Source organism: Hetaerina americana, unplaced genomic scaffold (assembly GCF_022747635.1).
Source record: "Hetaerina americana unplaced genomic scaffold, ioHetAmer1.1.p SCAF_10, whole genome shotgun sequence".
Lineage (NCBI taxonomy): Eukaryota > Metazoa > Arthropoda > Insecta > Odonata > Calopterygidae > Hetaerina > Hetaerina americana.
This window is the reverse complement of record NW_027286070.1, coordinates 22,412,602-22,439,270: the sequence shown is the minus strand read 5'-3', so window position 1 is coordinate 22,439,270 and position 26,669 is coordinate 22,412,602.

Genomic DNA, 26,669 nt, shown 5'->3' with positions numbered 1-26,669 from the left:
TCCAAATTGACGAACATTCAAAGAACACGAAATAAAATCTAATTTCGACAAAAAAGGGACGCGCAATAATCATTACAACGAACGGATGTCAAATAGTTGTTTGACGGATCGGGTACGAAAAATTGATCTAGTTATTGTGATTTACACTGGACTTCTCTACTTGTAATATGATAGGGTTGATTTTGGCTGGTTTTGTAGGTAATCCTTACATCGTAAGTCGTCCCCTCTGATTGCCCAAGGTCTTGAACAAGAAACTATCCTTCCTATTAAATTTCTCCGGTTTCTTCATAATTTCGATGGCTCCCCAGGTGTCTCTCGGGAAGTGTATAGGTCCTCTTATGATGACGCTTCTTTTTAGAATCCATTAGAGAACGTATAAATTACGTGAAATAACGCCCAAATCATGTGAACGTCACGAGAACAAGAAGATGTTTCCTGGAAAGCGGGGGGACATGTCCTCTGCCAAACGCTGACAGCACAGCAGGAATCCCGGAAATGGAAGTTGATATAACGAAACGATAAAAGAAAGGTTACGCGATTTTCCTGAAGAAAAAGGCTAAGATAAAAATTAAAATAGGAGGGCAAAAAATAGAGCAGGTCGAGCAGTTTACGTATCTTGGAAGTGTTTTGGACGAACGCGGTCAAAGCAGTAGGGACGCAAGGAGAAGAATTGCGCAAAGAGGCTTTCACAAGGAGGAGGGAGTTGGTTGATGGCAGGGACGTTGAGTAAGGATGTTAAGAAAAGACTCGTAGACACTTTGACATGGAGCGTAGTTATGTACGGCGCGGAAACGTGGTCATTGAAGTAGGATGATAGAAGTAATTTTATATTAGCGATTATACCAGATCATTTGGAGATTAATCATGTGCAGCGGCATGTGCAGATTAATTTTTACTGAAGCTGAGTGAAAATATATCCTGAATATTCTGATGATATTTTGTGTGATTCGAGCTCATGGCTTAGCAACTTATTTGTATGGCATATTCTAAAAATAAAAAATACACACAAGCTAAATTTCAATGCTAGTAGATCATCTTTAGATGATTTAGTAACTTTATGATGATTGAAATTAAATGAAATTCTTAACTTTGTAATTCCACACACTTTACTTAAAATGAAACACGACCAAGGTTTCGACGTTGAATCTCATCATCTGGATGGACAGGATCTGATGATGACGTGCAAACCTCGGTCGTGTTTTTTAATAAAGTGTGTGGAATTACAAAGTCTATAATTTCATTTAATTTCAATATGCTATGAAGCATATTGAATAGAAGCCAAAGTACACAAAGGAGCAAGACAAGGATGCAACCTCTAGCCAGCAATATTCAATGTATACCTGGAAGAGGCAATTAAAGAAACAAGAATTGGGTATCAAAGTATTCAAGGTAAATGGAGAAGAAAACAACATGCTCCGGTTTGCAGATGAATCGCAGTAGTGGCGGAAACGTGAGAGGACCTGCAAGCAACTCTATTCGCTAGTACTGGGGGAATATAATACGAATATCGACAAGAAGAAAACCAAAATCCTTGTGTGTGGAAGAGAGAACCTGAATGCAGATATCACAATCGAGGGGTGAAACTAGAGCAAGTGGAACCCTTAATCTACCTGGGCAGCAGCATAACATGGGACGGAAGAAGTTCGACCGATATCAAGTGAAGATTAGCAAAAGCCAAGAACGCATTCATGAAGAAGAGGCAATTACTATGCTCAAAGAACCTAAAGCTGGAAACAAGGAAGCAATTCGTCAAGACTTTCGTGAAGAGCATGGCGCTCTATGGTTCTGAGACTTGGAATATTGGAAAAGTGGAACAGCGAAGAATAGAAGGCTTTGAAACATGGTGCTGGAGGAGAATGCTGAAGATTAAATAAACAGACAAAGCGAGGAACGAGGAAGTATATAGAAGAGCCGTAGAGGATAGGACCATATAGAGAACTCTACAGCGAAGTAGAAAAAAATAGATTGGACACACATTGAGGCAAAATGGATTGATTAGGAATATGATAGAAGGAAATATTCCACGAGGTAGACCAAGAGACTTAGAGGACACATTAAGAAGGGCGTAAAACAGAGAAGGTATCAAGGATTGAGGGAATTTACATTAAATAAGAGTAGAATGGAGGGTTGCAATAAACCAATCCTAGGATTGAAATACTGATGACGATGAGGCTATGCAAATTTCACGAAGTTTCGCCGGAGAAATCAAATTTATGATGATGTATAATCATTTAAACCTTGGTCGTGAAAGATTTTATTCGTGGAAAGTTGCATGTATACAATTAATTTCCTAGCGGAATGAAAATAATCCAAAATTCCCCCTCCTGATTTTTTACTTTTAACATAATAGAAATTGACTTTTTTTAATGAAGGAGTTTGTTTTAGTGCACCGAATAAAAAGAGAACGGTTGCAAACAGCCGTCATGTCGTAAATGTTGTATGGATGTTTTCTGGATAAAAAAAAACCTAGTCACCCAGCATTTCGTGTCAAATATTATTCATTCTATTCATGACTACTATATTTAAAAAACAAAAATGGGAATTTAATGAAATTATTGACTTTTAAATTCCGCACACTTTTACAATACTGGTTTATTTTTTAAATAATATGTAGTGAAGTGCTTTATTATCCTAAGGAATATATATTTTTAAAACTACGAACGAGACTTTATTGAAAATGGTTCCTTTCACAAGTTTTGGACAGGTATTGTATTTTCTGAAATATATCTGAGGTAGTATTAAAAAAAAATTCATTCCCAACTCCTCACGCATTTTTTTCTCCGTGCGCATTTTTTCAAGGAGACCTACCAACAAAAAGTTCTTGAAGTGCTGATTTAATCTGCCCCATTCTTACTGAAATTACTATGGAGAGCTTGACACGATAGCTCGTGCTATTGCGTGTAGGGGTATTATTAATGCCTTGGAAATTAACTGTCAATTGCATCTATGCATCGTTTTGTATGTTTACAATTAACTGTTCATATGAGAAGCCTTCGAGGAGAAATTGATTGAGCTAGCATTGGTAGGATATGGCGAGGGAGTCAGGTAATACTACATGCGTGTGAGGAAGATGCAATGTGGGGGACGGGATTGCGACGCCCAGCCTCCCGCCCTCATTCCTCTAGCCCCTCTCCCTTAACCCCCCTCTCCCTTAACCCCCCTCTCCACGAACCGTCAAAGCCTTCGTCCCCAGCCTGTCGCCCAAATGTTCATTGCTTCAGATAAGCCCCAAATATCGCAGTCTTGTGCAACCCGTCATGGCTCGCCTAACACTATCATGAGTGAATGCCCGGGCTAATAACGCACGCGTGGATGTTCCTCCTTGTTTTTTATATGGTCGCTCATGGCGATGGGCGATTTGATGAGACGGGAATGAATTATTTGTTGGAAGTGCGAGTTTTGTGAGTTTAGCGAAGACTTTGATTATGAAACTAATCGTCTGGGTGAAGACAGACGCTGGCGAGTTTCCCATTTATGTACTTTTTTTACTTGCTACTCATATCGGAATCTGATAAGGACGATGAGATTGAATCGAATCTAATATTTGTCTTCCACGAGATGTATGATAAGACGGAAAAATAAAATTTCATTCTTCTCTGACTCCATAATGAACGCAGGAAAATTAAAAGGCATAAATCTCACTAGAAATATGATCCATTTACAGTATTGGAGTAACATTCTGAACTCCTTGCATTATTTCCACCATACCTAAAGTATAACTATCCATGAAAAAATCTACTTCTCCATTCAAGAAAAAATACCCAGTAAATAATATTTTTACTGTTGATAATTGGGTATTTTCTAGATTGAATTCACTTGTAAATAAAACCTGTTACTAGACAAGGTAAACATTCACCACGTTTTTTGTGCACTTTACTCTTACGAACGAATTTACATATTTCCCGTGGCTGGTCTAGTGGCTTTTTTTCAATCGTTATTATTTCTCAAACAAAATGTTGTCAATAAACATTCTGTCTATTTGATCTAGTATGATATTCAAAGGCGCACAGCGTCTTTAACTAGATAACTATTTATACCATAGTGAGAATCGAACTTGGCTTCTACCAACAGTCGTATGCTACCGTAGAATTACTGCTGCCATCAAAACGACAGCAAAACCTTGGCAACCATGGAATCAAATTTATTACCATAATACCGCGATTATTTATCCATAATGAATCTGTATTCAAAACATAAAATAAATATATAAGAGCAAATACATATTTATGGGTAATTATAAATTTCTTTTCATATCCTGTTACAAATTGTTATGCCATATAAAGCACTATACAATTTGGAACAAATAAGAATCGTAATCGAGGGGCCAATGTTTTTATAATATCATAATAACATAAAGTTTTTGGCAAAAAATTATTTTTATAAAAATTAAATTGGTGGTTTTCATTTTCTGGAAGATTTTGCATTAATGAGCATAGAATTTGCATTTCCATGAACAGAAAGTAATCTAAAGAACAATTTTTTACGCATTGAACGTACAACGTAACCCGATTACAATGAACGCTTTCTAAGCGTCGGATTTCAGAGGCTCTAGCGTTTTTGTTGCGTGAAATTATTTAAGACTGAAATCAAATTAATATTAATAACTTTGAGTATCAAATAAGATGTGAAGTATTCTGTTCAGTAAGTCAAAAAAACTGTGCATCGTACAAATCGTTTTCAGCAATTCTTCGTGTTAGTTGTACTTAATACGTCAAAAAATAACACACCCATTATCATCGATAGTTATTCTTTAAGAATGCTGCTACGTCAGACTGGCCCTAAAATTGCGCAATTTTTACAATTCCCAATTAACTGTTGATCGAAAATCGATCTTGGGTTACTTTCTTTTTATACATCTCACATGAAGTCTTAAAATTTCGACGCCAGCAAATAATTAATTAAGTTCTTCAGCAGAAGTAAAAATATTCATTTAAATTTACGTGGTAAGGCCGTCTTAAATATTTGAATAGGTGTATGAAGTTCAACAATTGAAGGAAGTTCTATCCTTCAAAAATTGGCAGTGTAGGCATCACCCTCAAATAAAGGACGGTCTAATGCTGAACATGGCCCCAAAATTGGAATATTCCTATTATGATAGTGATAACCACATAATTTTTGCTTCGTGAAATTTTCATAATTAGGCGTGGATATTTACTCCCGATCGTAAAATTATCATTTTCAGTTATAGTCTTCTGTCGAACGGCCTTCAGGCTGCTAGAGAAATTTCAATGTTAGCCACATTTTTTCCGAGGGAGCCACTCGTTCAAATGCTGGTTTCATCATCCTTCTCTTGATCGAGATCTGGGTAAGGAGGATGATAGGAAGAGAGCCTAAGATTGCTTAATACTAATATCGTGATTCGATGACATAGCGCCTCTGAGCGACCTCGATATTAAACGAAAAACCGGAGCGCTGTACGGTTCAGCAGATACATATTTGTCCCTCCTGGGATAAATTCTGAGCGTAGGTGCGATGATTTTCTCGCCGAATGTTGAATTATTAAATGACAGAGAGACTGGAACAGAGTATGGCATCCGAAGAATTATTAGCATCACTGATATTTTATGTATATTATGGTCATATGGTTATATATATATATAACCATAAACACAGTAATCAACCCGAAGGTCGGTTTAGTAGCTGATGGTAGAGTTCACCCAGTACTAAGCCCTATACGGCGTGTGAAAATTCACACATCAGGGTAGGGGGGCCAGTTCCTCTCCCTGTGCCGGTTATGGTTTCCCAGGAAGACCTGGTACCCGAAAAATCACATTAGCTTGGGTGGAGCTGCAGGTGCCCAGAGTGCCTTGCCCGGGAATCGAACCTCGGACCCTCCGGTCAACAGTCCAACGCTCTACCCACTGGACTACCGCGACCCATATATGTATATATATATATATATATATATATATATATATATATATATATGTTATCAATTTATTATATATTTACACCAATCTAATTGATATGGAAGAAATAAATAGGCACCGTAATTATATTGGCAGGGTCGAAAACTGTCACCAAATTAGAGAGTTAGATTGCCGAAATGATAGACTCAAGTAGATTAGTTTTTCCAGCGCACTATTTGCGACAACAATAAAAGGAGTAGCACCTAAGAAAATAATAGGTACACGCTGTCGAAAATATAGTAAGGGCACACGAGATTAAATTCCCACAAAATACTATCGAAGTCTGGCATCCTAACGTCTCCGCAGTGCGCCCTTGAGTGAGGTGGGGTGTAAGCGAATGTATTGTATTTTTGAATTGTCCGTCCGGAATGCGTAGAGTGCTAACCGGTAATAAATGTCTGAATTGCATGTTTGCCTGCCCTCTTTTTTTAGGCCTATGAATAGCTGCTAACCATGTAATACTCGTAATATATGAAGGATGCCCCCTTTCCACGTAATATATGTAGGATGCCCCCTTTCCACGCGGTTTATGGTGGATCGCGAGGTGCTGGGTGCATGAAGAAATAGAGTGAATGTACGTACGAGGGTCATCCGGAAAGTAGTACCCGTTCGTGCCGCATGAAGTGCTGACGACGCGAGTAGCCGCTGGACGAGGTCAGATAGCTTCAGTGGCTTGTCTGCCTTCTCTGAGCCAAGTTGCGTGACGCTAGCATTGCCTGTGTTGTTTCTGTGATTGTTTACAATGTTTAAAAAAATTGAGAACGCCGCCAGTTGTGAAGTGAGGGCAGTGATTAAATTCCTCAATGCAAGAAACGTTCGCCCATGTGATATTCATCGCCAATTAAAGGAGGTGTATGGAGACAATGTAATGGACGAGTCGTCTGTTCGGCGGTGGTGTCGCAACTTCAACATGGGGAGGGGGAACACACACGACGATGAGCGTTCGGGGAGACCGTCTGTCATTACAGACCAACTGGTGAGCTCAGTTGACGAATTCGTGAGGAACGATCGGCGCGTCACAATTGATGACATCTGTGAGCATTTTCCCAATGTTTCTCGAACAATTGTTCATGAAATTGTTAAACACCATCTGCATTATGCAAAAATTTGTGCAAGATGGGTCCCTCGCGTATCTCAATGAGCTGGCGGCGAAGGACTATGCAGCAGGAATACAGAAACTTGTCACACGTTATGACAAATGCCTTAATTTGCTTGGAGATTATGTTGAGAAGTAGTTTAAAGTATCCTCTTTCAAATAAAATTTTTTATGTTTGTTAATATTTACTTTTGTGTCTTTATTTCACGAAGGGGTACTACTTTCCGGATGACCCTCGTATGTAGAGTGGCTGGAGACCTACCACCCGCTGCCACACGTCCTTGCGACGGCTTACGGAGTATTGTGTGGATATAGATGAATCCTCCGAATTATCCTCCTACCAAAATACTCTTAATTCATTTTTTATCTTCGTGGATACTCTGTTCTACCATCATTTTTCTCTCGAAATTCATGTTGGAATTTTAACTGCAATATTTCCATTCTTAGTTTCTTTCTGTTACTTCATTGTAATTCGAAGTATTCTTTTTACCTTTAGTATTTTTCATAGATCTCTCTTCAACCATCATCTTTGGCAGGATTTTTTATATATTCACTCGGTGTATCCGTCTGCCTTTTGCAATAAAGCCTCTTCATCATCTCCTATGTCCATCGTTTTGCTGTCTCTGTCGTTCATAGTACACAGATGAATAAAATTAATTTACAAATATTGATTTTTGTGAAGTTAATCACGAATATCTTTTTTCCCATATTTTTGGCTTTTAAGAAAGATTTTCAATCGAATGCCTCTGCTTGCTGATCGAATCTTAATTCTTCAATATCTGCTTACACTGGTTCAAAAGACCTTCGGGTATTCTTCCATTCGTTCTGGTGTTCTGGTTTCTGGCTGAATTTTTAATTAAAAGTTTCTTATTTATTACCGATGCATACCGCCATTGTTGTTTTAACATTTTTTTTAAATTTAGTGCCGCAGCTTTTCATCTCCTATATGGTGTGGACTAATATCCTGATCTAATATTTTTTTCTGACTGGAGTAACCACATACCTCTCTTGGAGTACATTTAAGATTAAGTAATCAGCCTACGATACCCTTATTTTAGCTTCGCTCTGTCGACCACACATCAATGCCCTGTCGATACCATCTATTCCAGTTTCCTCCATAATGTGTAGAGTAATATTCTCTGTGATGAAAACATGGCATTCCATGAAGTTCCATGAGGTTATCTCTACCCTTTCCTATAATATTAGTCTGAGAGAAATAAAAGCTTATCTCCATCTAATAACATACATCTGCAATTAAAAACTATTTCAAAGTAAAACTAAAACTATTAAATCTCAATTTCTCCTTTCCTCAGTTGTTTTTCTTTTCATAATTTTTTATTCATATGCCATTATCGCAACTGCCCAAAATTTTTAATATTCATTTCGTAATCCATTCCTTCTTTGGTGAAGAAAATTACTTACTTCAAAAATCCTTCGATTTGCTCCTCTTTTTTAACATCACGGATTATTTATGCCTTGTTCTTATATCCCGTTCATTTGATACCAGCCACCCCGGTATTTCGTCTGTTTCTGGTTTATAAATTGTCCATAAGTGCACGAGCTCAGTATTACTGAAATAGAAGTGGAAGGGATACGTCAAAATGATTATGCTGAAGATCAAAAACTCATCGGCTATTTTCTCTACTATTTTAACAGAACACATAATTTCGAGTTGCCCGGCGGGGCACCACTTGAGAGAATATACTCGTACAGTCGAGTGTTCGAATCGGTCTAGCTCAGAGATATGGACATACAAGTAACCATAGTAATAATTGAGAATATTGAATAGTTATAATTTATATTATTCAATGATGTACTTAGTTAATTGCACTCTTGATAAATAATATTATAATATACCTAATGAATAGTTTCAGAAAAGATATTTTACTACCACAGTTATCAATCCAAAGGTTGGTTTGAAGTTAAGGATAGAACACACCTGATACTTGATTCAACGGCGTTTAAGTTTCAAGCATTGAGGTAGAGGGGGCCACTTCCTTTCCTTGTATCCCGTATGGTTTCCAAGGAAGATCTGATACCGGAAATAACACACAGCTTGGGTGAACCAGAAAGTGCCCAAGAGTCACCCGGGATTGAACCTGAACCCTCTGGGCTATCACGTTTCCCCAGATTAAATAGAGCAACAGATATTTTTTCCTCGAGAAAAGACTTTGTGTATTCATTTTTTGGGATATTTCTGATTTAAAAATAGTCTTACCTCACTAATCGCTGCCTAATTTGAATACCACGGACACCTAATTAATATATAGGATGCTACCATCGCTATACAGTCCCCAACGTTTCGACCACTCTCAATATTATTATATATTTGGATACATTTCGGATTTCTTGGTGAAAATCTAGTTTTCTGGCGAAACTAGGAATGCTGTTCTAGGGAGCGAAGAGAAGTAAAGGAATAGAGTTCTCCATTTATAAAGGCTCGAAGGTAATTTTCCAGCGGCATTTTGAAATTTAAAATACATTTCAAATCGACAGTAAAATTATTGAGTCCAACTGAAATTGTGCCAACCCATTCCTGAAATTTATGGCTTTGAAGAGCGAAAATTTTATCTCCTTGCTTAAATGAAAGCCGGTTCTGACTGTAAATGGCATTGGTTTCTGGACTTGACTTTCTCTTAAGCGTTCACGAAGTATGTACGCACAAATGTCGATTAATTTTTCTTAGTTCTTCGTTTTTAAAAATTCTTCATGGTGGGTATATTTTTTTCCGTGACTAAAGCGAGTTCAAAAACATTCCGCTGGCACAAATATGTAGTCGCTCCACTCTCGCTCGGAATTCGGATCCATGCGCCAAGAGGTTAGTCTTGATAACAGATGTTTAGTCGCCCTCAAATGAGGGCATTTCGGGTTGCGAGGGGTGGAGGACCTAAAATAGGACAGATGAGCTTTTACATCGATCCATGGAAAAGACGGATGCATTAATTGAAAGAATATGAGGAGATTGGGTTTCTTCATCGTAACTTTTTCATGCATCACAGATGCATAGATATGTCATTATTTTAGAGGTATCTTATTTAGAATATCATGCATAACATCATCAATGCATGAAGCTTGAACGATTCAAACATTAATGTCCATGATAGCGTTTAGCTAACGATTGTGCGTGTATAGCGATGGACAACGATTGGAAAACGTTAGAGATATTGAAAGTTACTTTATTACAAGTATAAGTGTTATAGGAACAATACTCTCAAAGTCGTATACAGGTATGTATCCAAAGGTGTTGCAGAATGCGATAGGGAATCGCCTTTCGAATTGTGTCCATTTGAATGTATTGATTGGTTTTTTAAGTGTCACATTTTAACATAAATTCTTTCCAGAAACTAACTAGAACTGTATTTTCAATCGAATGGAAAAACTGACAATTACGGTTGCTCGGAATTGAATGCCAATGTTTGTAACCTCGTTTATATTAAACTGATATCTGCGAGTGTTTATATCGGAACAAAACTAGATTGTGTCATATGAACTGCCGACTATTGAAATTTTTTATTGATATTGTGGCAACTAAAAATTTCCTGAAAATCAACTGATAGTTAAGGGAATTGAACTCTCAGTCGACGCTGTTTCCTGATGGATGGACTCGGAGACTAAGTAGTCATGAAGAAGAAATTTGAGTTCCAATCTCTTGTTGGTATGGGGGTACGATAATATGCCATGTGGAATTATTATCGTTAACAGATTAAATTTGAATACGCTAACCAATGTGTTTTTATTACATTTTCCATAGATGATTGTCAATTTGAGATCCAATTACGATCTCTTTCAGTGATTTCGTAGGAAATTTTTACGGTCCAATTCCGTGACCCTCTAGAAGATCATGTCTCTCTCGAATCTGATCCTCCGGATGACTGACTAGCCGGCTCACCTATCTCGGTTCCTATCGGCATTAATTCCGAAAACGTACCAACGCTCTCGCTCAATCGACGGTAGAAGTTGTCAAACACCACGAGCAGTGATAAATATGTCCACCTATTCAAATATTTGAGTAGGGTGTATTTGTAAAACCGTTGCCGTTGCCCAGAAAGCAAATGCCTAATGGTGAAAGATATAAAATATACGTACGTGGAATAGTGGACACGAAGCATAAATAAACACGATTACTAATGGCTTCCTTTCCGATTATTTAATGACGGAAAAATATAAATGTAAATATAACGTGTTTATTTTTACCCAAGAATTCCATTCTTGGACTTAAAAGCCTTAAACGCTTAATTATGTGTTAATTTGCATATAGTTATACAACTTCTCCAGTTTTTCGTGCTCGTATATCTTTTATTCTGTTTGAATGAGAATATTATGGAAACTTGTCTTGAGCATTCAATTAGAACTGTAATGCATGAATAGAGTTATTAATCAATGACTTATTGGCATAAGAGTACGTCAATTTAAGTATTAAGCATTTCCTATCAAGGAAACACTTAATGCTAAAGGGATGCGAAAAACTTCATTTGGTTTTTATGCGTACGTAACTATGGAAAATCTCGCAAATCTCCATATTGAGATTTTTATTTGTCGTACTGGCTACGTAACAGAATTAACCAGTTACGCTGGAGAATAAACGTCTCATTAATTTTCCAATATTATACTTAATCTGCTTTCATTTAAATCCAAAATGAAATGAAGGCATGCAAACCTATCCCCTACGTTATATCATTAAAATAACTCAAATACTTAGTAATGCTGCATTCAAATCTTTGTTGCCAGACCTAGATTTCGTTACCATGCATCATCTTCTGGTGTTGAAATCGTTGCATGGCAACGGCACCTTGTTCGCGCAATAAGGTATTTAATGTGAAAATAGCAAGTTTTATGAGTTCTTTTAATCATGTAGTAGTACTACGAAGTCACGCGGAAAACCATTTCTCAAATCATATCAATGTTTTTTCGACTGATTCATTGAAGTACCGGCCCCGAGAACATTGTTAATGGCTTTTGGGTTGGGTCCCACTTACTAGGATTTTAGGTTGGGTCTAGTTAATACCATATCTTATGCTGGCACCGAGCCCGATGATACATCTAGACAATCCCACTTATCCCTCGCGGTGTTTTTTTGGCAAAAATGTTTTGTAGCTAAGGAGGCACAGACGACGCTGTATAGGAACTGATTAATTAACCTTATTATGTGACTTTCACCAACCATATGGCGTGGAATTTACAATAACCTCTCGCAAGAACCTTCAAGTTACTTTATAAGTTTTAGCAATTCCTCCAAAATCATCATGTTAATTGCATATCTGTTGATAATGAGCTACTCTGTTTTGTGAAAATATAGTGTGATTGAAGAAATGTATTTTTGTGGAATGAATACCTGTCTAATAGAACTTGTCCTAGCGCAATGAAACCCATATACTTAGAGGTGTATCGCCGGAACCACGGGTACAATCCATTTATCACTTGATCATGCAATCATCGTCTTTTAAGGTGCTCACAAATATATCTTTTCAATTGTGCCTCGATTTTCAAATTTTCCAATCTTTATTCTCTTGATGAATAATCCTCTCGTCGAGAAGATACTGCTGTCTCGTAGCTTATTCAGAGACCCGAAATCGTCGAACCCCGACAAAGAGAAGTTGTGACGACATAGTCTGAACAAATTGTGATTGATGTATGAAAAAATGCGAATTAGTCAAGTTTCAGCAATCTAGAGTCTATCACGAAGCCCCCTTACTCACAAAACGTCTCCTGAACCATTATTTATTTCCCTTGGTATTATCCATCCATCCGCGGTCTTATTTTATTGTCGGGCGTAATGGTGATGCCATGGTGTGGGGAAATATGGAAAGAAAGAAAAGGATCTGGAGATGACATGATTTTGTTTACAATGTATTTTCCTCTAAATCCTTCTCACCCCCTTGGAATATTTTTTCTAAAAATGAGAGGGGATTCGCGCGTCTGGCTATATACCTGTATTATGGCACTGCATTCCCTGGGTGGGCTTGCTAGAAAAATGAGCGGTGTTCTCAGTGACTTCCTGGAGGGTTCAAATTCGAGTGATTAATCTGTTTATCTCAAGCTAAAATCATTTGTTGTGATTTCTGAGCACCATAGCGTTGTGGGAAACCTCAGGTATCACGGGAAAATGAGCTGGAGCCCTTGCCGTATGTGGATATTCACACGTCCAACGAGGTGGCCTAGTTTGTCTCCATACAAAATTAACTACTGATTACGGCGGTGGTGGCTTCGTTGCAGTATTTTTTGTAAATATACGAGTTCGTATATTTACAAAATATTATATTTACGTATCGTATATTCAGAACGCGTATTTCCGTGGAAAACATCTAAATGAATTTATAGGAAAAATACAATCACTTCCTCATACCACATGATTAAATTAAGATCTAAGTTTAATTTATCGCTTCTATTCAATCACTGTTCTCATTGCGCGACACCTCTCACGATGATGATACCTCCCACTATTTTTTTACTCATATTCCTTTGGTCCTTCCTTTGATGTAACACTTATCTATTTCCGAAGTTTTTCCGTGCTCATTTTCGTTTTTACTATATTGCCCTTCCCAGAGGATCGTAGTAGCTTGAGCTATATGTTTTTTGGCATCTAAAACTCAATTAGTACTACAGTACTCTTTTTCACACTTTTCGAGGTACAAGGATGATTTCTATATGTCCTAAAAGTTATTGTTTTCGTGGATGATGTATTTGATAGCCAAGTGAAGGGTTAATGCTTTATCATCGAGTGCAGTGTGATTGATATTCTTTGCTATTTCGACCTTGGTCTTTCTACAGAGAAAATAAAGAAGTAGCAGATAGTTTCCCATACTTCTAACTGCTATTTAAATGAGTTTAACGGAACAATTCATGAAGCGTACAAGTAATAGCTCCCGTCATGTAACGACTATCCTTTCCATCTCCAAACTGTATGACTGAGGCCTCAACTTCTTTTCAATAACTCTTTGCTCTTTCTTGAGTGAGTGGAAGGCTTGGAGACGAAAGGTTTCTGAAATATGTTGATGAATATTTCGCAGACTGGTTGCCATTTGTCTAATTTAATACCTCGATAAAAGTTAATCAAAGCTCCCCTGTGACCTTATGGTATGTCTGCAATATTGTCACTTTTGCCCTACGAAAGACTAGGTGTACTATGGAAATTTCACTCTTAATTAAGCATAAGTAGTACTTAGAATTAAAAGTAGAAGAGATCGATTGAAAAGCAAATGTAATGAGTAAAGTATAACTTTCCGTCAGTATCGGTCAAGTGAAAGAAACTACATCGGCAGGAAAGGTAGTAACCAAAATAGAAACTTGAATGGTTGGGTGACAGAGAGAAAGTTCTGAAGTGATTGTTTAGGGGTTTTAGGGAGAAAAATAAAATATTGGTTTGATAATGGTCAAGATATTTCATAAGAAGTTATAATGACAAATGAGGCAACCTCCGGGCAGTAATGATAGTTGCAAGACAATGAAGCGGAGAGCCTAACTGAGCCTAGATTTGCTTACCATGGTACATAAAATTATACTTATCAGAAGTGATAATTATCATTAATACTTGAGGGAATTGTCTGAGTCAACAACAACCTTCCATCACTCTTCACTCGTCCGCCAATCCCCTTCCGCCCCGCAGTTGGTCCACTACATGGAAAATGGAGATCGGGGGGGTGGGGAAGTGAAGGAGGGGTGAGAAAAGTATGCATTATGAGCGGGGATGCTAAAAGATGAAGAGGGGCGATCGCGGCTCGGGTGGAGGGGGAGAGTGAGGCACCGGGGGGTCGAGTAACCTGAAGTGCTCGAGGGGGTGGGGTGACGGGAAGAAGTGAAGGGGGAGAGTTTTGCGGCGATGGGGGCGAGGATGGTGGACGGGAGGAGAAGGCGGCAGAGGAGCGGAAGATAAACAGAGGCAGGTGGATCTCATGTGAATGTGAGGGAGGTGGTGGTGGGTGCGCGCGGGTCGAGGGGGGCTTCGGGGGTGGACGCGGGATGGAGGGGAGTAGGGAGCGAGGGGGAGAGCGGCGTTGGGGCGCTCGAGGAGGGGACGACGCACGACGGGGGAAGGACGAACCGACGCGTAAAAGGAATCGTGGTCCGAAGGAAGGAAAATTTGCCTCTCCCTCGAAAACCAGACAAAAGCCGCGTTGTTTGCATTGCTCAGTTAACTTGCATGCTAATCAAAGTATTAAGTGCCTGTGGTTAGTTTGCGGAAATGTAATCACAATCAATAGTAGAAATGCCGAGAGCATTTCGTGGGGAGTACAAAATATATTACTAATGTAAAGAATAAACGTGTAAGCATTTCCTTCTCCTTTGCCTTTTCCATTCGGAGAGAGTGCAAATGACCGGAGGGACATATCACAGGTATAGATTCATTAATGGTTTGTTGTCCTGTTTCATATCCAAGATGGGGATTGCACATTTTCCCAGATTTATATAATTCAGTCTCCTGCCCCTGCGGTTTCTAAACTTACTCCCTAAATCATGTTGAAATTACCTCGAATTCTTTCGTTTTTTCAGCCTAACTAAACTGTGAATATTCCCTGCTAATTACTGTTGTAGATAAGTATTGTAGAAATAATTATCTCCAGCTATGAATTCTATGGTCTCGGGCTCAACTTTGTGGAGGTTCATGTTCGTTTAAATGAAAATACTTTGTAACTTCCACACAATTTTTATTCGTACTACCGGTTTCAACGCTTCGGCGTCATCATCAGGTACCTAATGATGACGCCGAAGCGTTGAAACCGGTAGTACGAATAAAAATTGTGTGGAAGTTACAAAGTATTTTCATTTAAACGATCTCCAGCTACAGGTATAGCCATAGATAAACACTTAAGCAACAACAGATTAATCACATTAAAAGTATTTCCCGCGGAGGCATTTCAACGTCACTAGTTATCTGGTGACGAATCACTATTGTTGCCTATCTATAGTTTTCTGCAGATTATAAATTCATTCCATGCCTGAATATCTCTCAGGCTCATAACATTAACCTAGCTTCAAGCATTTTTAGATTCTGAAATTCTCTAGAGAAAAAAATGTCGAACATTCGCCAAAATCAGAAACGAATTGGTGGGCAACGACAACCCGGTCTCCTCTTTCATATTATATATACATTTTTTTAACGGAGTTAATATGAAGAAGGGGAATGTAAAGTGATATCTATATCAGGTTTTCGTTATCGTGGCTGCTTTTGCTACAAATGTATCAATCTTTCCCGAAAAATCAAAACAAGATTCTCTCTGTCTTATATTGTTTCTCCTATCTTATGATTTCATTATTTTCATTTGAGCGTTGTTCTGTGCTATGCTCCTTTGTCTGCCCTCCTCGTTTCCCTGTTTTTATGACCATACTAGTACTGCGTACACACGACAGGTACCCGTTTTTACATTCTGGGCCTACCGCAAAGATTACACTATCGGCTCTTTGAGGTACAAACTCAATGCTCTCACAAGATAAAGTAATGCTGACATTAAAGTGTTAATTTTTCACCCTCTCATCCCACTCTTATTCTGTGCCATTGTACTTAACCATCAATTTTTTCCTGGTAATTAATTACTCAATTATTTCCTTGGAATGGTTGGAGCTACTTTGGCACTAAAACGATCATTTTTCTCATATTTACTCAAATACTTGTAAGGGGTCATTCTTTTGGAATGACGCAAACGAGAAATACGAGTGCGACTTCGGCCCAAACTCCCAAGTGGTCACTCCTGTGACGCTGTCAGCCTCTGGAGAAAACAGTTGAATAGAATGTGGGATACAGAATAATCCCGCCGCCTTGACGCTGTTAATCTTTAGGGAAAATAAAAGAATATTGTCGCGAGCCGAAGGCGGGTTAAGGACTGAAAGGGGGATTTTAAAAAAAAATCCGCACCGGAACGGACGACTGACTAATTCTAGTGTAAACACAGGGAGAGTTGAGGAGGGAGAAGGCGGGAGAATGAGAATCTTAGGCGAGTGAAAAATTGGAGCGTGAAGGAAGGCGAAGGGGGGAAAGAAAGGAGGTCCTGGTTTGGAAAAATCAACAAATTAGAGAAGCCCTGGGTTTCGAGGGTTGACAGTGGAGGGGGGGAAACGAGAGTATGGGGGACGAATGATGGGCAGGAGGAAAGATGGGGAACGAGGCTTAAAGTAGGGGTTCCTATGATAATATCGTAACTGGTAGAGTAACGTTAAGTGGTAATTGTATTAAGAGAATCGCTAAACAGCATAGATATATCTAATCATAAGAATTTCACACCTAAAATTCTGTGATTCGCAGTTGTAACCATTGTTGCAATTTGGATTAAGTATTTTCCATTAGATATGAACCTAATACACAATGTATTAGTAATGTTGATGACATTGAGGTAAATTTTAATTATTGAGTGCGTTGATTTTCTAATTTTATCCTAGAACGAAAGTAGTAGAACGAGAAATTATTCATTTGAGGAAGGGCATTTCCGTACCGTTCTTTTTAGGGAACCTCGACAATATACATCGAAAATTGATTTCAGCATTGAAACTTCAAGGAAATTTCTTACATGACCATTACCGTGTAAATCTAATATTTGCTACATCAGTATTTTTTTCTAATATCCATTTCTTTGTAATTGAGCAAGGTTTTTGGTTTCGCACCGATAAATAATTTAATTGGAAATAATTAAAGCTTACATAAATGATAGGCGTGGAAAAACACAATAGAAAAGGGGAATCGTTATGGAAAGGCGAGTTACGCTAAGGAGAAAAAAAGGAAATCGGAATTGATAGAACTGTTGGAAAAAGGAAATCTTAGACTAAAGAAATAGTTCATGGGAAATTCAGAGGTTCGGAATACTAAGGAATGGTATACATTTACGTGGAGGTATCGTCTTTGAGTAATTACTACTAAGAAATGACCTAGATATCTGGATTAAATTTATTCTGCGTATCAATTGCTTTACTTATTTACATTATGTTGTCAATTACCGCTGTAAATGCTGATTCGTTTTGTTTCAGGAACCGTAATTTGAGGTAATTCTCAGTATGAATAAGATTAGAGGTTCGCAGTGTGATTAACTCCCTTAATTTGAAAGGCCACAGTACCCGGAAATTATGGCTGTTTTTGGAAATGATAACCCGCTATATGAAACAATTGTGAAGTGGGAAAGAAATTTTAAAACTGGGCACATGACCCTCACAGACGATCTAAGAAGTGGAAGGCTCACGGACGATGTTGCCACCGTGACGGAAGTCAAAGACGTCATCCTGGTTAGACCGAAGAGCAATCGTCCAAATTATTGCGAATGAGAATGATATTAGTTACGGCATTATATGATAACATTATTCACGGAGAAGAGTATATGTCAAAGGTATCAGCATACTAGGTTCCAGGATTACTGACTGACTCCTTTTCAGAAGCAAACAAGGCGCGACTTGTCACGGGAGTTGTTGAATCTTTTGGAGCCAGATGAAGAGTTATTTTGGTCGCCTGGTAACAACGAATGAATTTTGGATCTACCAATACGATCCAGAGACCAAAGGCATGAGAAAGAAGTGGAAGCACAGCGAATCACCAACCCCAAGAAGACTAAGGTGCATAAGTCTACGGGAAAGATCATGCTGTCTGTTTTTTGGGACCGTCGTGGAGTCATCTAAACTGACTACCTGGAGAAGGTTCAGACCATCACTGATGCCTATTACTGCTCACTGCTGAACAAATTATGTAATCCTTTGAAAAAGAAACGGCGCAGTATGATCACCAAAGGCATCCGTGTTCTTGCCGACGATGCGACTGCTCAATAATCTCGAGGTGCGGTTGAGGAATCAAAGCGATGTGGCTTTGAAATTTTGCCATATCAGCCCTATTCCCACGATCTCGCACCATGTGACTTTACATTATTCCCAAAACTCAAAAAAACCATTGCAGGGTCGGAGATTTAACAACAAAAATGACGTCGTTCAAAGGTGGCACAATGTTTTTCGAAAAATCTGTCGAGTTATATAATGGCGGTCTTCGAAAGGTCAAGAATCGCCGAGAGAAATGTATAACTCTGAATGGCGGCTACGTAGAGAAGTCTTAAGAAAGAAAAATAAAAATTTTGTTTCGCTCTCCATTATTTTTAGTAATAATTTAAACCCTGCGACGCCTCACCGTATTTATAAACGGTATAAATTTAATTTAAATCCTTATTACAAGAAGGCGGACAAATATTTTGGGGCCGAACAGCTTTCAACTAATTCTTTTGAGGAGACAAGTCTAATTCCAAGGTCCAAGTCTAATAAGTAGATTTTTTTTTACGTGTAAAGAATTTCTAAGAAGCATCAATTATCGTAACGCGACTCTCAACTTCACGTAAAAATTGTACGGATATGGTGTCAGTGGAGTGTCGCAGGAGTCGGTAGACCATATGTGCTGAACCACTTGACTTGGTTGTCTCTCCTCTTACTCCCTGCAGCAGAAGCAGGCCTACTTCCTTCCCCGTGATTTCTCTCGACCCGCGGTAAGCTACGGGGACCAAGCACTCCCCCATCGCACTGCCAGAACCCCCCTCAACTCCTCGCCTAGCACTTGCCCTCTGCTTCTTAACCCCGTCCTACCCTCTCCCTCCAAATCCACGCCCGCCACCCTGCACCTCTCCTCCTTTCATCCTCATCCTCCCACCACCCCTCCCTTTCCCCCAGCCGTCCGTAAACCACCTGCCCATGCCACTCCACACCCATAAGCTCTCTTCCTGCACCATTCCATTTCCTTCTAAAGGAGCCGACTTCCTCATAAGCAAGCATTGGGGCACAAGCACTCAACGGCGAGAGTAGAGTTGTAATTGAATTCCAACTTCGTTAGTACGAGTGGAATAGTATATGCCGCACCGATTCTCATTTCTCCACAACGTATTCCTTCTGGGCTGACTTCTCTCCTAGACACTGTGCACTAATTGCATGGGCAACTACACTCGTATATGCGCTGTTAATATCTATTTTATACCTGTGTGTGTGTGACTATCATTATTTAGTGAACGTAAATGAGAATTTTTGTCTATTATTCAGCCAGTGGTAACTTTAGTACATGATACAAAATTTTGCATGTTGATAATGTGTGGTGTTAATTGTTTAAATAATTTATTATTTTTTCGTCGTATTTTTATTTAGGAAGCGTTTATGAATTTTTTGTTAACGTGTTTTTATGCCATTTTTATTCGTACATCTGCGTGCCAGATATACTTTACCTTTATTATATTATTGTGCAGAAAAGGGTCTAAAATTGAATCCTTCCATTTGATTGGATAAAATATTCAATGTTCAGCTTCTCTGGTTTATTTTTCTTTTGGTCAGCATACTTCTACGGCCGCATCCCTCTCTACCCTTGGAGCTGGTTCCCGTTTAAGGATTTAGGGTGTATATTTGCAAAAAATTTTGAAGCTCTACTATGATGGAATATGGAACTCCTCTCATGAAAAGAAAATTGGCATCGAAGCCAGGTTTCTCTACTATTGCGTTGTGCCGGAGCTGGGCGGAAATAGAAATGGAGTCGGTTTTGCCGAGAAATCGAATGGAAAGCCGAGCTGTTCATCCTTGATATACAATTAAGTTTGCTGGAGGGATGTGAGAATAAGGAAATATTATTTGCATATTCTTCGCCATTTAACTATGCAAGTAAATTAACCATGTAATCCTGGTTTCAGTTGGAATTGGCGAGGCACGGCTTAAGGACGAGACACCAGTAATCTCGGGTGTATATCATGATGTTATAATAGCGGAGGAAGAGATTCAAACGAGGAGGATGCTTTAGGTGAATAACTATAAAATGAAGGAAAAATGGCAACAGTGGATACGTAGAGAGCACTCGTCCGCCTAGTAAGTGATTCAAATAACCTCGGCTAAGAAATTTCTCCATCTTCACTAAATGAATTCCAAGAAGCCGTGTGGATACTATGCACGATTTTAATTGTGATGGGACTTTTATAAATTCCCATAAAGATTACGAATGAGGAATTAATATGCGGAATTTCTGAATTTCAGTCTATGAACACGAATTCTCTTCGACAGTAGATGTTGATTTACTTCTATAAACAGAGTAGTTCAAAAAACTACTGCCATTATACCTTATTATAAAAAACCAATAAAATCTAATAAAAAACGTAAAACTCGCGGAGACGACTGGAACAAACTTGCATAACTATTTGGGTAAACAATAAGTATAACGATACCTTGTTTGGTTATCGCTGAAATAACTTACGGAATGTACCAATGAACCCTTCATTTTCCCGGCCTGGCTGGCGATTAATTTTAAAGAATTAATTTCAACTCGTTCCCGTGTCTTCTGCATGCGTTTTCTCCCTGCTCATTTCACCGTACCCTCAACCCCCCCCCCCCTCGCTTCGGACAAGGATGCTACGCACCGTCGCAAGCACCCATCCGAAGATGCCCCCTACCCGGTGAGATGGGCAGCAGATGTACGAGAATACTTTTATTTTTTAATCCCAATTCCCTGCGCTGAACAAAATTGCCCTTGCATCCATTCACCACTCTTGCCATTCTTCTCTCTGAAGGTGGGAGAGTGTGTGGGATTAAAAGTGCCAAGAAGTGGAGAGGCGCGCACGAGGTGTTTCTTTCTGTATATATAAATATATGTATATATATATAAACCATATACCCATATATATAATATATGGATATATATATATATATCCATATATATAACCATAAACACAGTAATCAACCCGAAGGTCGGTTTGGTAGGTGATGGTAGAGTTCACCCAGTACTAAGCCCGACGGCGTGTAAAATGCACACATCAGGATAGAGGGGCCAGTGCCTTTCCCTGTGCGGGTTATGGTTTCCCAGGAAGACCTGGAATTCGAAAAATCACCTAGCTTGGGTGGAGTTGCAGGTGCCCAGAGTGCCTTGCCCGGGAATCGAACCCGGGACCCTCTGGTCAGCAGTCCAACGCTCTACCTACTGGACTACCGCGACCCATATATATATTATTATTATTAGGTAATCTACCGGTTAAGGTAGGTTTTTGGATGGACATAATTACTAAATAAATAATTTGTGACCCCTAGAAAAATACAACATCCTGCTTTACATCAGGTCCCTCTTCAGCTCTAAGTACTTTCTTCCTCCCTTCATCCCGTCCAACATCCCTATCCTGTTCCTTCCCTTTCCTCGTTTGCCTAACATTCTCCCCTCTATTACAGTCTTCAACATCCCGCTGCCGGTCAATACCCCCTTCAGCCACTTTTCCTGCCTCCACAGGATTTCTCCCAACAAGCCCCTCTATTCGCCCACCATACCAAGTACTTCCTCGTTTGTTTTCTTCTCTGATCATTTCACCTTCTCCATTCTTCTCCACACCCACATTTTAAAAGCCTCCAGTCTACGTCTATCCTCCTGCTTCATTGACCACGTTTCACGTATATTAGTATATATATATATATATATATATATATATATATATATATATATATGTATATATATATATGTATATATATGTATATATGTATGTATATGTATATATGTATGTATATACGAGGGTCATCCGGAAAGTAGTACCCGTTCGTGAAATAAAGACACAAAAGTAAATATTAACAAACATAAAAAATTTTATTTGAAAGAGGATACTTTAAACTACTTCTCAACATAATCTCCAAGCAAATTAAGGCATTTGTCATAACGTGTGACAAGTTTCTGTATTCCTGCTGCATAGTCCTTCGCCGCCAGCTCATTGAGATACGCGAGGGACCCATCTTGCACAAATTTTTGCATAATGCAGATGGTGTTTAACAATTTCATGAACAATTGTTCGAGAAACATTGGGAAAATGCTCACAGATGTCATCAATTGTGACGCGCCGATCGTTCCTCACGAATTCGTCAACTGAGCTCACCAGTTGGTCTGTAATGACAGACGGTCCCCCCGAACGCTCATCGTCGTGTGTGTTCCCCCTCCCCATGTTGAAGTTGCGACACCACCGCCGAACAGACGACTCGTCCATTACATTGTCTCCATACACCTCCTTTAATTGGCGATGAATATCACATGGGCGAACGTTTCTTGCATTGAGGAATTTAATCACTGCCCTCACTTCACAACTGGCGGCGTTCTCAATTTTTTTAAACATTGTAAACAATCACAGAAACAACACAGGCAATGCTAGCGTCACGCAACTTGGCTCAGAGAAGGCAGACAAGCCACTGAAGCTATCTGACCTCGTCCAGCGGCTACTCGCGTCGTCAGCACTTCATGCGGCACGAACGGGTACTACTTTCCGGATGACCCTCGTACATATATAAACACATGCACACACACACTGAAACATTTCGTTGCCTGAATTACCCCTATATTTCTTAGGTTCGTTTAAAATGACAACACCTGACATCCTCCGCTTAGGTCTTTACTTTTCCTCCCTATACTTTTCTTACCTGACGCTTTCCCCTCAATCACAGTCTTCAACATTTCAATCCATTTCCAATCAAAACGGAAGATGCTACTACCATTAAACTTAATAATTATATTCAACAGATTAAATGATATACTGTATTACCTGGCCAATATCTTAGATGACAGCATACTGGTGATTTCCAAATGAGGAAGGAAATATCCTAGTTCCAGTGTATTTTTCTCCTTGTCTTTGTTACCAAATGTGAGCTGCTCTAGGTGCCGATGGTGATTTATCGGTGTCTCTCTTTCCGTCCAATGTGGAAGAAATTATATAATATTTTCAGTAGGATAGATGCCCAAAAACTGAGAAATGGCTATCAATCTTGTTGGTACGTGATAAGACCAAGGTAATGCACTCCTCCTTCAGTTAGCATGGTAGGAAAAATCGGTAATGCCAATTCACCTGTGGAAAGTATAAAAAAAAATTGAGACAACTTGCTGTTGATCAATGAGGTGACCCCCAACCATTAAATTTCAGGAATCCTTGTGACTTCCTAATCAAGATTTCAAAAATTTCAATCATTGATGGGGCAAGGTGATGAAATAAATGAAAACTTTGGTTGCCGAGAGTGAAAAAAATGATATTGATATTATTAATGCTATTTTCTAGTATTCAATAACTGCTTAATATCACTATTATATATTTTTTAATTTAAAGTAGTACTGCCGCCAAAGAATTAAGCTATGATTCTACCTTTGAGTAAAGATGTTTTTGAAGGATATTCCCTTCCACGGTTAAATGGCAATGAAAAATTACAATGTTATTATGATTACCAAGAAAATGTTATTTTAATTTTAATCTGTAAAGATTTAGGTACTAAAAATTCACTCCATGGCCACCTGTTAGTAATTCTTTTCATACTCACGGATTATCTGCCTGAAGTAAGAATAGACATTTTTCTAAGAAGAAATTTCATCAGTGGCTTTAAGATAGAATTCTGGGTGAGCGCCGGAAAGCAAGTATCAATTTACCGTTTCCATGGAAACAGACTGCGCGACGGCGACTACTTGCTCGTCATAGGCTGACATAAAAACCAAAAACTCAAAACGCCTGGATGTCATTGGCTGAAACTCCTGGTGATCATTTTTAGGAATTAATAGAGGGATGTTGTGAGGCTAGATTTGTAGGAGATAGAAGTTCGATAGTTATCAGACGCGTCTCGCCAGCGACCGTGACCGCAGTGAATGGAAATTTCTTGGCGCCCTAAGGGTAGGTGGACGGTGTATTTCCAGCTATTGGAGAAGGTTAGTGAACGTATAGTTAGTTATAAACTTAATGTTTTGGTGTCCATCTTCCCTTGCAACTTAAGCAGTGCACGCTGATTACTTTGACAACATACCGACTTGTTGGGTATATGTTAAAATTGTAACATAATTGTGTTTTGAAAGTGCTGTCGTCCCTGTTCGAATTTTTATTCCAGGATCAATGTATGTGAATAGCTTTGCCGTCTTGAAAAACAATATTCGGCAATTTGTGCTAGCAGAAAATTTTATGGCGTTAATTCATCGGAAATAAGGCAATAAACTTTCAGTGATACGTAATGGTTATGATTTATCTTAACTATATGTGATGCATTACTAACAGCCATCATGATAGAATTATTATTATAGAATTATTTTAATCGAGTCCAGTTTCACTAAAAATTATTTACGGAATAAATTTAAACGGTGTCATTTTTGTGATGCATTGATTGGAAATCAGATGTGTGTGGTGGATGGAGAGTCTATATGGGCAGCGTTAATCACTCTTGCTCTATAGCGTAAATGTAAAGGAAAGTGAAAATATGGTATGGGAGGAATTTAACTCGATGGGGAATTCATCAACACTTATATTTACGGCTGATCAAGTTAGCCAGTCAGTCAAGACGTTACAGTCATTGCTGAGCACATTAGAATATCGGTGGGATAGGTACCGTATCAGAATAATTGCAAGCACAACAAAGCTAATAGTTTTTCGATAAAGAGGGAAGCTAATTTCGTAAATTTTGAGGTGGACTAAGAGGATGTTGGTAGTAGGGATACAAGAAGAGAAATTTCGTTAAGGAACGAAGAGGAGGGCATTGATTACAAGTACTTATAAGAGGCTAAGAAATTATTATTAAAATCTGGTATGGAGCGTGCTTATACCATCGTGAGCTTGTCAACTTGGTAAATGAAGCAAGATTTAAAGCGGATATGGAAGGCGCTTGACACGTTTATTTGAAGAAGGATTGATTCGGTAAAATGAGAGAAAGAAAAATAAACGAAGTACTAGGTATGGTGGGGGAGGGGAGAGCGTTGTTGGGAGAATTCAAAGACGGCAGGAAAGGTGGATGTAGATTATTTTGATAGGCGATGAAGTATTGAAAACCGTGATGTTAGGAAGGACGGATGGGGAAGGACGTCAGGCAAGCGAGGGAGCGAGGAAAAGGATAATCATGACGGAACGAAGAATTTGGAATTACAATTCAAATTAATTAAAAGTGTTTTCAATGTGTGGTGTCCGATTTTGTTGTTTTTAGGTTTGGCTAAGAAACCTACCTTAAACGGTAGACCACCAGTATTAATGAAAATTTTGTTTTGTTCGTAATTGTTGCGTCTTACTCGATCAGCCATTATTTACGACGACATAGTTTTTTTTAGTATTTTTTAATTAATAAAAGCCCCATTCATCTTTCTCTGATGATTGGCCCTGATTATCAAGACGAAAATCGGTTTGTCCGGTGAGTGAAGTACAATACTAAGCCCAAAGGCGTGTAAAATTCTCACATCTGGTTAGTGGGACCAGCACCTTTCTCTCTGCCGCCCATGGTTTTCCAGCGAGATCTTGTAGCGAAAAATCACGCAGCCTGGGTGAAGCTGAGGGTGTCTCTTGGGATCGAACTTGTGCCCTCCGAACGGTCGCACCCCCTAATATTCTTAACACGATTGAAATTAATTTTGAAGGAGTAAAATATAGCACTAGCTACTGATTATTTGCAGTTTACCTTAACAATATCTTGTGCTGCAAAGTATCCATGATTATTTATATACTAATAACTGGTTTCGCTGGGGTGCAAACGGAACGATAAATCAGTATAATCTAATTCCAAAGCTCTGGTTTTTATTTGGGTAAGATTCAACTATAACAATTGAGTCGGGTCACCATGATGCTGATGGGAGCTGAATAAACCGAGAGCAATACATTGAAATAGAATTCAGAAAAATAATTAGGGGAACCTCAGTTAATACTAAGGTTATTTTTTGGAAAACTTGAAACCATCGCTTTCCCATATATCCGGGGAATTTTGAAATGATCCGTTATTTTGACCAC